Genomic DNA, 12,704 nt, shown 5'->3' with positions numbered 1-12,704 from the left:
AAAAAAAAAAGTTGGGTCAAGGTTACTGGTTTGCTTACTCCACATTCCAACTATGGACTTTATAAATCTAGCCAGCTTTTAACCACAAGGAAACCCAAAACAAGTTTGCAATGATGGGTTGGTACAATCTGAAAGTATCTTGGGAAACCACTTAAAATGCAAAGAAGTCACAGAAACATCTTCTTAAAACAGTGTCTGAATGTCTGTTGTACCTATTAAGTAGAAATACACTAAAAGGTTCACAATTCTTTAACAGATCAACAAAAACTAACCCTAGCAAATACCAATAATGTACAAACAAAAAAACAAATCACCAACCAAAAAAATCCCACTGAAGTTACCGAACAGAGGAAGATACCCATTATTCACAAAAGTAGAAAATAACCATCAACACTACCAAAAAAGGGGTGAGAGACTATAGTACATTAAGCAGTAAAAAGCAACTCAGTAGTCTGTGGTGTTTCTTTTAATGGATTATGAAATCATACTTTACTTTCTTAAATAATTAAAAAAGAAAACCTAAATATTGCTCATAGTTTTCAATTAACTCCAAAATGAAAAGTATGAATTTTTTAGTAGCAAACACAATGGGAGATGTGTTTAAAAAAACACAGCACACACACAAAAGAAAAAAAATAGGACAACACAAAATAGAAATGATTCTTCAAGTAATGTTTATATTTACTGCTTACAAATCTGCTTTAGAAAAACAGAAATGCTGGTTTTACATGAAAGTGTCTTATTTTTAAAAAATTATTTTAAGTATGTTTTATCTTACTTGAGAGAGTCCAGGGGACGATGCATGTCCCGGGGGCGTTGCCGCAAGATTTGGATGCCCCTTGTTTATTTCATGTGCTGAATAAGGGGAAGGGGTCGGAGGTCCCTGCTGTCTTGCTACTTGCGTTACCTGTGAAGAAATCAGTATTTAGAAAGAGCGCTGTATTAGTAACTCAAGCTTAATAAATACAGCTGAACTGGCTAACAAATTTCTAAAACTGGGTTTTCTGCCTCATAATAAATAAAATGCTAAATAATAAAGACTTAAATATTCAAAATTGGAAAAGTAAAAATCTTTGAAAAAATACACACGAATATTCTCATCAATTTGATGAAAGATTCTTAAAGGAAAGAAAATCTCAAAAATCAAAAGCAATAAAGGAAAAATATAAGTGAAAAGAGCCAAACTTGAAACTATAATGAATAATGCCATTTTGTAAAAGGAAAAGAAAAAGAGATAAATGGTTGTAAGGTAAAGAGATGAATACAAGGAGATTTTGAGGGGAGATGACTTTGTTAAGACTCATAGAAGTACAAACTTAAAAGGGTCCATTTTAGACCAGGTATAGGACCCACACCTGTAATACCAGCACTCTGGAAGGTTGAGGCAAGAAGATCACTTCAGCTCAGGAGTCTGAGACCAGAATGAGCAAAAGTGAGACTCAGACTCTACCTAAACAGGAAAATTAACCAATCATGGTGGCAGGAGCCGGTAGTCCCAGCTACTCAGGAGGCTGAAGCAGAAGGATTGCTCAAACCAAGTAGTTTGAGGTTGCTGTGAGCAAGGCTAACACCACGGCACTCTAGCCTAGACTACCGAGGGAGACTTTGTCTCCAAAAAAGGGCAGGTAGGGAGCCCATTTTATTTTTATGTAACTTATACTTTAATAAACCCAAGTTACTAAAGAACATCTCATTTTGTCTTTAATAAAGTACATCTAATGTATGTGCATGCATTTCCTGACACATGCCTACATGGGTATGCATATAATACACACATACATACTCCTACACACGTATACATACAAATGTAATATGTACATATTAAAAAGATCTATAAGAAAATACACCAAAATCTTAACAGAAAGCATTACAGATATTTCTTCTCTCATTTATGGTTGTAAACTTGTACCATGAAAAAATAGTATATGTATTTATGTAACCACCAAAATTTTTATTTTCTTTATTTAGGCAATAAATTGCCCATCAGCCCATGATAGATATGAAACCACATCACTCAACTTTTTTTTTTTTTTTTTTGCAGTTATGGGGCCAGCGCCCTACTCCTTTGAGCCACAGGCACTGCTCCACTTCACTCAACTTCTTTCTAGTGTCTACCTACCAGTCACTCCTAGCCAGTTTCTCTCTCTCTCTGTCTCTCTGTGTCTCTCTCTCTCTCTCTCTCTCTCTCTCTCTCTCGTAGTCTATCCCAGATTAACAGTGACAATTCAGCAAACCTCCATGAATGCTAGGCAACTCTGTACTCCTATAACAAGAACTCAACTCTCCTCACAGCATGACTCCAATTTAGGCAGACCATGAAACCTCTGCAAATCTACCAGAAAACAAAAATTGCTTCTTTTTTTTTTTTCCCCACAAAGTCTTACTGTGTTGGCCCAGGCTACAGGGCTGGGGCCTCACATCTCACAGCAATTACAAACTCTTGGGCTCAAGAAATCTTCTTGCCTCAGTCTCCTAAGTAGCTGGAACTACAGACAAGTAGCTGGAACCACAGATGTCTACCAGCACACCTGGCTAGTTTTCTATTTTTAGTAGAGATCAGGTGTCACAATTGCTTAGGCTGGTCTTGAACTCCTGAACTCAAGAAATCTACCTACCTTGGCCTCCTAGAGTGATAAGATCAAAGGCATGAGCCACCACACCTGGCACTAAATACTTCTTAAAATCCTGTTTTTAAATGTACAAAATAAAATATGTAGGAATATGGTAAAAACTGATTATACTGAAATTAATGTTGAAAATGTTGAAACATGTAATCCCAGCACTTTGGGAGACTGAAGCAGGAGGATCACTTGAGAACAGGAGTTTGAGACCACCCCGGGCAACAGACTAAGACCCTGGTTCTATGAAAAATTAACAACCCCCCAAAAACCAACAAGGTATGGTGGCTCAACTCTGTACTCTTAAGCTACTGAGGAGGCTGGATCAGGAGAACTGCTTAAGCTCAGGAGTCAGAGGCTGCAATGAGCTATGATCAGGCCTGTACAACAGAGTGAGATCACATGTCTTAATCAAATAAATAAATTAAAACAAATTCATGATATAGTAATACACATATTCTTTTTAAGTATGGTTTAAAATTAAGAACTAATGGCAACTGCTGCCTGTATTCATAGTTCAAACAAATGCCAAAATTCCCTATTAGACATTTTCTCCATCTCAGTTCTTAGATATTCTGCATTATACTAAAAAGTGAATAAACTGTCTCCAGAAAGAAAGAAAAGCTGGCCTCCTAATGACATTAGATTTTCCTGGAATTTACTGCGTTTAGTCAGAAGCTCTGAAGATAATCTAGTCCCTAGTAATGTAATCCTAGAGTTTCTTCTATCTCCCTTTAACAGACAAACATTTTCAGGCTCAACTACCTGACTCATGCTGAAATAAAACTGACTCAGAGTAATAATTGGGACCTAAAGTTGACAGGTTAGAAGAGTCACAAAACGCTATAATATGACCAAAGATTAAGACATGAAATAATGGTATCTAGTTTCTTGCTTTCCTTTTTTAAAAACTATGATTTCCTCAGAAAATTTTGTTTCCAATTTTGAGTGAACACTACATTTATAAAGACATTAGGTTTACCATGAAATTTTACAGCATGTATGAATCTCATCAAAAAAATTTTTAAAGGAGAAAAATTGGACTTTTATTTAAACATTTACTTTAGAAAATAACCCACAATAAAGATTTCTTACAATCAAATTTCCCACCAAAAAGGCTGATACACTTATATTATTTTGCAGGTTTAAATACTTTGATATTCCACTGAATTAAAATGTCAGCATGGATACACAAAGAAGGGCGGCTCTTGTGGCTCAAAGGAGTAGGGCACAGGCCCCATATGCCAGAGGTGGCGGGTTCAAACCCAGCCCCAGCCAAAAACTGCAAAAAAAAAAAAAAAAAACCCCAAACAAACCAAAAAAATTAGCACAAAGAAATAAGTGAAAATAAAAAAAACAAAGAAGTTAGAAATATAAATCCACATTAGATCAATTCCACAATTTATCCCAACAAAACAATTATAACTTTACGCATGAGCTAAAAATGTTAATGCTATTGATAAAAAATAAATACTGACTGAGTATGGTGGCTCACGCCGATCTACCACATTAGGAGGCCAAGTGAGAGGACTGCTTGAGGTCAGGAGTTTGAGACCAGGCTAAGCAAAAGCAAGATTCTGTCACTACTAAACACCGAAAAATTAAAACATCACACAGACCTGTAGTCCCAGTACTTGGAAGGCTGAAGCAGGAGGATGGCTTGAGCCCAGGTCTTTCAGGTTACAGTAAGCTATAATGATTCTTACTGCCTTCTACCTGCAGTGGTATCTGTAACCTGGGGACTGCCAGGTTATATTATATTGTATTATATTATATTATGTCTCGAGAAGTATACATGGATGGCAATACTATAAAGAATAGCAGGGAAATGTTTTTGAAAGGCAGATAGTATCACCTCTGGGGAGAAAGAGAGTGATAAATAGGAAAGGCCACAAAATGTTTTTAACCTTTAGAACTGGGAGTGGATGCAAAATTTTTGCTTTTAAATTATTTGTTGAAGTCTATTTTTAAGTTGTATGTACTTTTATACATGTATGTTTTAATTCCCTCTATCCCACCCATCTCCAAAAAACATTTAAAAACAAAAACAAGCAATTATTCAAGAAAAAAATTTTTTTTTTTTGAGACGGAGTCGCTTTCTGTCGATGTGGGTAGGTAAGAGTGCCATCGCATCACCATAGCGCACAGCAACATCAATCTCCTAGGTTCAGGTGATCCTCTTGCCTCAGCCTCTTGAGGAGCTGGGACTCCAGGCACAAACCACAATGCCTGGCTAGTTTTTCTAAATTTTTTTAGTTTAGTTTTGTTTTGTTTTAATGGCGTCAGCTGCCTCCTCCCAGTTTGGCTCCCGCCAACCAGTTTTTCTAGTTTTAGCAGAGACAGAGTCTCACTGTTGCTCAGGCTGGTCTTGAACTCCTGAGCTCAAGCAATCCACCGGCCTCCCAGGGTGCTAGAATTACAAGTGTGAGCCATCTTGCCCAGCAAACCTCTAAAAGGTTGACAGTGAAAATTAGTGAATTTTCATTCAAGATTTCTACTTTAAAATAATCTACTCTAAAATCAATGATATTTGGTAGTTGCTGACCAATATAACTTGAAGGATGTCTTGAAAATTTTAAGGTTAAGTCCATTAAGATTAAGCAAACTAAGATTAGTCATTAAGTCTAAAGTTTATCATTTAACTCAATGATATTTACTTGATCAAATATTTGGGATTTAAGAATTAATGTACATGAACTACAATTTTCAAATAATAAAAACATACCAAACAATTTCCTTAAAATTATCACTCTTTCATGACTCCAGAATAATGGAAATGCCATGTTGGAAGAATATTGGGAAAAAAGTAGCTGGCTATAAGGAATAGGGATTAGAAACTAAGGAGACATGTGGAAAGAATGGCCACCTCCCAGAGGACAGGAGATACCGAGACACTCAGCTGTAGTTAAGTGCTACCATGATGGAATTCCAGGTAAGTAATGCTACCATCTTCCACTTTTTCAAAGGCAACTAAAATAAAGCTTTTTGCATGAAATGTTCCTGACTTCCAAAACACTGCACAAGCCAAATAAAGCACACAGCTGTATACTGAATAAACAAGTAGCCAGTCCGTAGGGGTTACCTCATGAATATCACCAAATATGGACTTGCAACTGAGCACTATGTTTTTATTATACATACATATATAAGTGTGTCTATGTATATATATACATATATATATATATCTCTTTAAAAAGCACAGCAATTAAACCAGTTAATAAAGACTAAAAACAGAAAACTCTTAAGATTCCTGGCAAGCGTATTAGTTTTTTCAGCAACAAATGATTCATATGAAGATAAAAGGCATATGATTTATGTCTCAGACATCCCTTACTTTTTTAGTCCAAGATAAAGTTTACTTAGTGAAATCATCTAAAAACTTTCCAAAACCTGCAAATCCAATGTGGAAATGACTAAGTTCAATTTGGGGTAGACTGAAAAGATCTCAAAGCTGCTTTTATTTGGGTAATTTCAATATACTAGGCCCCTCAAACAGGCAGAATGAATAAGGAAAGGTTTTCCCCTTAGTAATTTTTTAAATCATTCTTCTTTTTTCTTTTTAATGTTTCCAAATCCATACTGATTTTACTGTCACGACCTAGAGTAAAAGTTCTACATAGGAAACCAGTCCTTCTAACCACATGCTTAGCCCAGGGAACCAGAGAAGTAAATCTATTTATGGATATGAAAGACCTCTGCAGTCTTACCGGGTTTTACTCATACCTCCAAAAAACACAACCTCTATTAAGCAAGACTTCTCTTTCAAAGGTATCCATCACCTTGTTTCTTGGTTGATTTTTTTTAATGTCATAAATATTTATTCTGACTTAAGGAATTAGCCATGTAACTGCGACTACCAAGTTCTGACCTATTAGCAAAATCTCACTTAAATTTATAAAGTCCTTTAACCCTAAGGTTTTTAAGGAGCTTGAATCTTTTAAAAATAGTATTTAAATTTATTGTTTCACGTTTAGTCTAATGAGGCATAAGCTGAGATGGCTTAAGTATCTCTTACAGACGTCTAAGCTTCTCTCGTTTACAATTACAGGTCATTATTGGTTGCCTGTAATCCTAGCTACTTGGGGGGGCTAAGGCAAGAGAATGACTTGAGCCCAAGAGTTTGAGGTTGCTGTGAGCTGTGACAGTCCAGCACTCTACCCAGGGTGACAGCTTGAGACTCTGTCTCAAAAAACAAAACAAAACAAAACAAAACAAATTACAGGTCATGGGCTTCATCAACCTTGACTTGCAGCTAAAAAAGGTGAAAAGACTGTGTGAAATGACAGAAAAGCACACCTATTGATGCCACAGGCAAGGAATCAAAGCTAAGGAACAGTAACCGCCTGGACAGGAATACTGTAAAAATGATCCTGCTATCAGAACACTTCCAGGAAATGAGCGCTGAATTAGCTGAGCACGTTCTGGCCGTAACTCTGACAGATTCAGTCTGAGGAACTCTGTTGGCAGGGATGTCACTCTCTTCTTCAATTCTCTTTTACAGAAAAGAAAGCAGAATTCAAGTCTTTATAAAAGCAATAACAGCCTTTCCATTTCTTCATTTTTCCTCCAGCCACCCTGTTCCTGACACCTAGAGCACCCTCTGTGTCATCACTGTCCCCAGCACCACACCTGTCCTCTCACGTGTGCTTCTTTTTTTCTCCATGGTCCCTTAACTCCATTCAGGCAAATCTTTGGGCTTCAGTCACACGTTCTATCAACATCATAACCTCATCATCCTGTGTTGGAAAGACAGGTAGTTTCTTCTCAATTAAGTGTTCTATGAGGTGGAAGAGCTCCATATCATACTGTGTGACAAAAGTAATAGCCTTTCCAGAGTGCCCAGCTCTAGCTGTTCAACGTACTCGATGGATATGATCCTTGGAATGTGTAGGAATATCAAAGTTGACAACTACATCCACAGGGGATATGTCCAAACCTCGGCTTGCAACGTCGGTTGCTAGAAGAATGGAATGCCTTAAACTTATTAAGGGATTCCAGACACTTACTCTGACTCATCTATCCATGGAGGGGGATGGCAGTGAATCCAAGATTTCAGACTAGCAAAGTTGTTCTGAGTATTGTTACAGGTGCTACAGGAGTTTTCAGCCAATTCATTTAGAATATAGACTAGGTAGGTATCCTTGAATTTAGAAGGAATAAAAAGATAGAATTGCTGTAATTTCCCAACTGTCTGGTATTTAGAGGAAACGGGGTATTTCACAGGATTCTTCAGAGCTGCTCATTCAAGCTTTTGCACCCTCTTGGCCATGTTAGCAGAGAAGAGAAATGTTTTCTGATCTCAGGGAATCACTTTGAGGATCTTGTCAACCTCTGTCTCAAAATCCATGTTCAATATTTGGTCAGTTTCATCCATGATCAAGTATTTGAGAGCTCTTAAGTTGAAGCCTTTTGTATTATCCAAACAGTCAATTAGTTGACCCAGAGTTGATATTACTATATGTGATTTTTTTGCCAGGGCCAGAGATTGAGACATTTCAATTCCACCCACAATCACAGCACACTATACTCCAATAGAGGACCCCAGGGCTTCAAACTGCTGTTGAGATCTGAAAAGCCAACTCCGGAGTGGGAGTGAGAACTAGGGCAAATAAAAGCTGGGGTGTCTTGGCAGTGCATTCATAATGGGCAAAGCAAAAGCCCCTGTTTTTCCAGAGCCAGTTTCTGCCAGCCCAATGATATCACAACCTTGTAAGGCCAAAGGAATAGCTTTGATCTGAATTTTGGTGGGCTTTGCCCATCCCAACTGGTCACAAGCTTCACACAATACATCTGTTACACACAAGTCTTTAAATGTTTTAATTTCCTCCATCTCCACTGCTAGCGGGGGAGCTTCATGCTCCTTGGGGCTAATGTTTCAAATTATCCTAGTTCTTCCTTAAGATCGTTTATTTTGCAAAATCTACAGATACTGGGAAATAATAGCTGGTCTACTCAAAAAAATAAATACTACAGTAGACACTAGAAATTTTACTTTTATCATGATTTTTTAAATTCTTCCTCATATTACCATTTACAATCCTAATCTATCACCAAGAGAAAGAAAGAAAAAAATAAAATGGGGCAGCACCTATGGTTCAAACGAGTAGGGCGCCAGCCCCATATAGTAGAGGTGGTGGGTTCAAACCCGGCCCCAGCCAAAAAAAAATTCAGAAAAAAAAGAAAATGACTTTCCTTCTATAGAATGACCTTCCTTTTATACTAAAGAGGTTGAACTATATACAATTCCAGATATTCAAGTATGTTTTACCCTAATAAAGAAAAGATGATTTCATATGATTGTTTTAATACTTAAATACTCAAGCACATTGTGGATGCTGTCAGCACTGGGTTCAATGCTGGGAGTTATTTTCCCTTTCTTATTTAGTAACTACTCAACAGAAACAAGAAAAAGAGAATCACTAGCTGTTTTTATCATTTGACAATGGAATGCCTACTGCATGTCAGTAAAAATGCTAATATGAAAGAGAAAAAAAATAAAGGAGAAAGAAAATACCTGCCCTCCAAAACTGTTTAGGCATAAAAGGTAATAAAAGTAGACCATATATGAATCCTTAAAAGACCAGAGAGTGAATTATTATAAGCAGAATTCTAAGATAGCTCTCAATATTCCTGTCCATGGTATATACAGCCTATATAATTCTCTCCCCTGCAGATGGGTGAGACCAGTAAATATGATGGGATATCATTCCTCTGACTAGATAATTAATCAGTTCACTTTGAATTAATTGAAAGAAAGATTACCTGGGAGAGGCCTGAATTCTCCTGCTGGCCTCCAAGACCAAGAAAACTGCCATCTTACGAGAAGGCTACATAGCAAGGAACCAGAGGACAGCCTCTAGAAGTTTCCCCTCTAAAATAACCACTAGCCAGAAAGAAAATGAGGACCTCCATCCTGCAACCACAAGAAACGAAATTCTTCCAACAACCTGAACGAGTATCATGGATATAAACTCCAAGATTTATATGAGGTTATAGCCCTTGTCAATACCTTAATTTCAGCCAAGACCCTATACCCATAGCAACTGTGAGAAAATAAATAGCACTGATTTAAGCTGTTATGTTTATAATAATTTGTTATACAGCTTTAGAAATAAATAAACCAGCAGGAAAAACTTCACATGCAGAGAAAATAAGAGGTACAAGACCCTGAGGTCAAGGAGCTGAAGGCCATGTGACTAAGTGCTACCAGAGGAGAGGAGGTTAGTAAATCATCAGGCTAAAAAGAAATGGTTGTTGGCTCGGCGCCTATAGCTCAACCGGCTAAGGCGCCAGCCACGTACACCTAAGGTGGCGGGTTCGAATCCCCAGCCCGGACCCGCCAAACAACAATGACGGCTGCAACCAAAAAATAGCCGGGCGCTGTGGCGGGCGCCTGTGGTCCCAGCTACTTGGGAGGCGGAGGCAGGAGACTCGCTTGAGCCCAGGAGTTGGAGGTTGCTGTGAGCTGTAATGCCATGGCACTCTACCCAGGGGGACAGCTTGAGGCTCTGTCTCAAAAAAAAAAAAAAAAAAAAGAAATGGTTGTTGATATTAGTTAAGGTTTTGTAGGTATGGTAAGGACTTTGGATTTTATTATGAGTGTGACCAGATCTGATGTTTCCCAAAGATCGATTTGGTTGTTGTGTAAGAAAAAGAAATGAAAGGAAGGAGACAAATTAGTCAAAAGCTATTGCAGGCTGGGCACAGTGGCTCACACCTGTAATTCTAGCACTGTGGGAGGCCATGGCCAGTGGCTTGCTTGAGCTCAGGAGTATAAGACGAGCCTGAGCAAAATCGAGACTCATCTCTAAAACTAGCTGGGCATGTGGCTGGTGCCTGTAGTCCCACCTACTCAGTAGGCTGAAGCAAGAGAATCACTTTAGCCCAAGAGTTTGAGGTTACTGTGAGCTGTGACCCCATGGCACTCTACCAAGGGTGACAAAGTGAGATTCTGTATCAAAAAAAATAAAAAATAATAGCTACTACACTGGCAAGGGCCAACAGTCCCAACTATTTAGGAGGCTGAGACAAGAGGATCTCTGGAGCCCAGGAGTTCAAAGTTGTGAACACTATGATCATGCCTCTGAGTAGCCTCTGCACACCAGACTGGGTAACACAGCAAGACTCCCCCCTGCCTTTTTTTAAAGACAGAGTCTCTCACTCTGTGGCCTAGTCTAGAGTGCCCCATATCAGCCTAGCTCACAGCAACCTCAAACTCCTGAGTTCCAGTGATCCTCCTGTCGCAGCCTCCTGAATAGCTCAGACTAAAGGTACATGCCACAATACCCAATTAATTTTTTCTATTTTTAGTAGAGACAGAGTCTCACTCTTGCTCATATGGTTCTCTAATTCCTGAGCTCAAGGGATCCTCCGTCTCGGCCTCCTAGAGTTCTAGGATTACAAGAATGAGCCACTGCACCTGGCTGACTCCCCCTTACTTAAAAATAAAACTTAAACAAACTTATCACAAGAATCTTGGCCACAACAGACAGTGGCTTACACCACATTGGTAACAATGAAGATAAAAGTAAGTGGTCCAGTATGGGTTTTATCTTAGAGGCAGAGCCAAAAGAACTTGCTATTGATTTGACTGAAGAGGTGGAAGGAAAGAAATGAGAACTGATTGACTGATTGATTCATTTTACATATATTTATTGAGAACTTTATGCCAAGCATTATTCTAGGAGCATGGAATAAGACAGACTAAAATCTCTGCTTTCATGGAGTTTACTTTGGTTACCCTTTTCCCTAAATCTATCCTGCCTCTAATCTTAGCTCATAGTAACATTAATTGAGCATCCTAAATCAAAAAATCTAAAATGCTCCAGAATCCAGAACCTTCTAAGCACTGACATGACACTTAAAGGAAATGCTCATTCTAACACTTTAAGTTTTGGACATTTGAATTAGGGATGCTAAACCAATATAATATAAACATTCCAAAATTTGGAAAAATTTATGAAATCAAAACACTTCAGGTCTCAAGCATTTTGAATCAGGACTACTCAGTCTATACTTCTAACCACCTAATGCTTCAGCCATAAACTTAAAAGCCATCTCTGATTGTCATCACTTTCATATACACTATATGAAAAGGCTGTCACTTTCATATGGATGATATAATTTAATTCTATTATTGTTTCTTCTATCCACAATGTAAAGTTTTTTTGTTATTGTTTTGAGACAGAGTCTCACTCTGTTGCCTTGGGTTGAATGCCCTGGCATCATAGCTCAAAACAACCTCAAACTCAGTGGTTCTCAACCTTCCTAATGCCCTGGCCCTTTAATACAGTTCCTGTGGGTTGCGACAGGCCCTTTAATACAGTTCCTGTGGGATCCTCTTGCCTCAGCCTCCCAAGTAGCTGAAATTACAGCCACCCACCACAACACCTGGCTAGTTTTTCTATTTTTAGGAAAGAGGGGCTCTCACTCTGGCTTAGGCTGGTCTCCAACTCCTGAGCTCAAGGGATCCACCCACTTTGGCCTCCCAGAGTGCTAGGGTAACAGGTGTGAGACTCCAAACTCAGCCCAATGTAAAGTTTTAAATACCTATTAAATATCCAAATGGAAGTACTAAATAGCCTGTTGAATATATAAATCTAAGCTCAAAAGAGGAATCAGGGAGAGAAGAGAGAATCCAGAAGCTTACTATCAACATTCCAGGTAACATCTAAGAGCTAATTAACAAAAGTAGGAAATGAAAAGATAAAAAGGTTTGAAATTTATAAATAAAAGACAAAAGCTAAAGCCAAAAATTATTTCTAGATGAATGTGGTTAATGCTAATTCTTACACACTTAAGACTATGCTCACTCTATGTAAGTAATATGGTTTATTTTTCTACTTATAATAATTCTGAAAGAAAAAAATATAAGATCATCAAAATAAACCAGTAATGTCCTAAACTAAAATTAAATCAAAGTCCAAAACTCAGAATTCCAAAATATAAGCAAAAAGTGATTAAAAGAAGAAGGGAGGGAGGAATGGGTGGGGGGGGGTTTTGGAGGGATCACTTCTGAGGTTTATCTTATAGGGGTACAAGTGAATCTTTCTAAGAGTAGAATGTGAACGTTTTAAAACAATAACT

At 38.0% G+C, this 12,704-nt stretch overlaps 1 protein-coding gene and 1 pseudogene across 1 annotated transcript in view; both read right to left on the bottom strand.

Moving 5' to 3' along the window:
• EIF4G3 (eukaryotic translation initiation factor 4 gamma 3) overlaps window positions 1-12,704 on the bottom strand; it is a gene marked incomplete at its 3' end in the record, with an annotated part of 304,720 nt that overhangs the window by 216,065 nt on the left and 75,951 nt on the right. Inside the window, exon 3 of the mRNA XM_023509712.1 lies at window positions 779-907. The remainder of the gene's footprint in view (window positions 1-778; window positions 908-12,704) is intronic.
• LOC105886418 overlaps window positions 7,103-12,704 on the bottom strand; it is a 98,415-nt pseudogene continuing 92,813 nt past the window's right edge.

Source organism: Otolemur garnettii, unplaced genomic scaffold (assembly GCF_000181295.1).
Source record: "Otolemur garnettii isolate 467f Iridium unplaced genomic scaffold, OtoGar3 scaffold00009, whole genome shotgun sequence".
NCBI lineage: Eukaryota > Metazoa > Chordata > Mammalia > Primates > Galagidae > Otolemur > Otolemur garnettii.
This window is presented reverse-complemented; position numbering and strand designations above follow the sequence as displayed.